Genomic DNA, 1,255 nt, shown 5'->3' on the forward strand with positions numbered 1-1,255 from the left:
AGAGTATACGGATAATTTGAGAAATGGCTTCATGTATGAGGCCCCCTATAAAATAGCGTTTCAACTAGTTTACCCTTGTATTTTTATGCTCTACCTATTTCCCCCTAGACAACATCTATTTTTTCCAATTCCACCTATATTAATTGATTTCTATCTAACTAACCAAAATAAATTAAGCTTTTAAAAATCTAAGTTTTGCATTTTAAAATCAATAATTCGCGATTACTTTACCGTGATTGGCTTAACCCGACTCAAAATATCATACCCGAAATCATTTTGTTTACCCATTTCCTCAAAATGATTTGGGGAAAAGAAATTAGGTACAATGAGGGTACTTTGCTACCACACCATCACCTACTCGGAACTCCTCTGTGAGTAGTTCTCGAAGTCAGATGAGACTAATTAGAAGAAGAAAACTGGCTCATACTTCCAATTAAAGAGAAACAAACAAACGGAGAAAAAGAATAAGAAATTGAATTGAGAAAGAAGAACTCGATTTTCTTGGTTTCGAGGAAGAAGAAGAAGATCTAATTTCTATTTTTTCCCAATTTGATTTGGGGAAAATGGGTAAACAAAATGATTTCAGGTCTGATATTTTGAGTCGGGTTAAGCCAATCGCGGTACAGTAATCGCGAATTATAAATTTTAAAAACGCAAAACTTAGATTTTTAAAAGCTTAATTTATTTTGGTTGATTAGATAGAAATCAATTAATATAAGTGAAATTGGGAAGAATAGATGTTGTCTAGGGAGAATTAGGTAGAGCGTAAAAGTACAGGGGTATACTAGTTGAAACACTATTTTACTGGGGGTCTCATACAGGCAGCCCTTTGAGAAAAGAAGAAAGTTTTTTATTGGTCAATGTTCAAACAGAAAATTTATGTACGATTTTTTTTTTTTAATGACTAGCAGAAGTATCAAGATTACTTGTGCAGTTGTGCGCCAATATATCTCTTATAGCGAAATCCATATTTTCTTTTGTTAACTCTTTTCTGAAGAGCAGATTCCTCTCTATTGTCTCTCTGTTTTCTGTAACCAGGAGCTTAACTGTTAGTAACTGCTGATGATAATAATAATTGCTTAAGACAAAGCCAAACTTTAATTATTGTTTTTTTTCAGTTTCTTTCACATGCTCAGCAACAAATGATTCTATTGTAAAACCTCTGTAAATTAACACAATTAAGAATATAGGATTAAGTTTATAAAGCTATTAATTAATTGATTCATCTAATAAACAAATTCAAATTCAAAGTATC

This window comes from Camelina sativa, unplaced genomic scaffold (assembly GCF_000633955.1).
Source record: "Camelina sativa cultivar DH55 unplaced genomic scaffold, Cs unpScaffold01737, whole genome shotgun sequence".
NCBI lineage: Eukaryota > Viridiplantae > Streptophyta > Magnoliopsida > Brassicales > Brassicaceae > Camelina > Camelina sativa.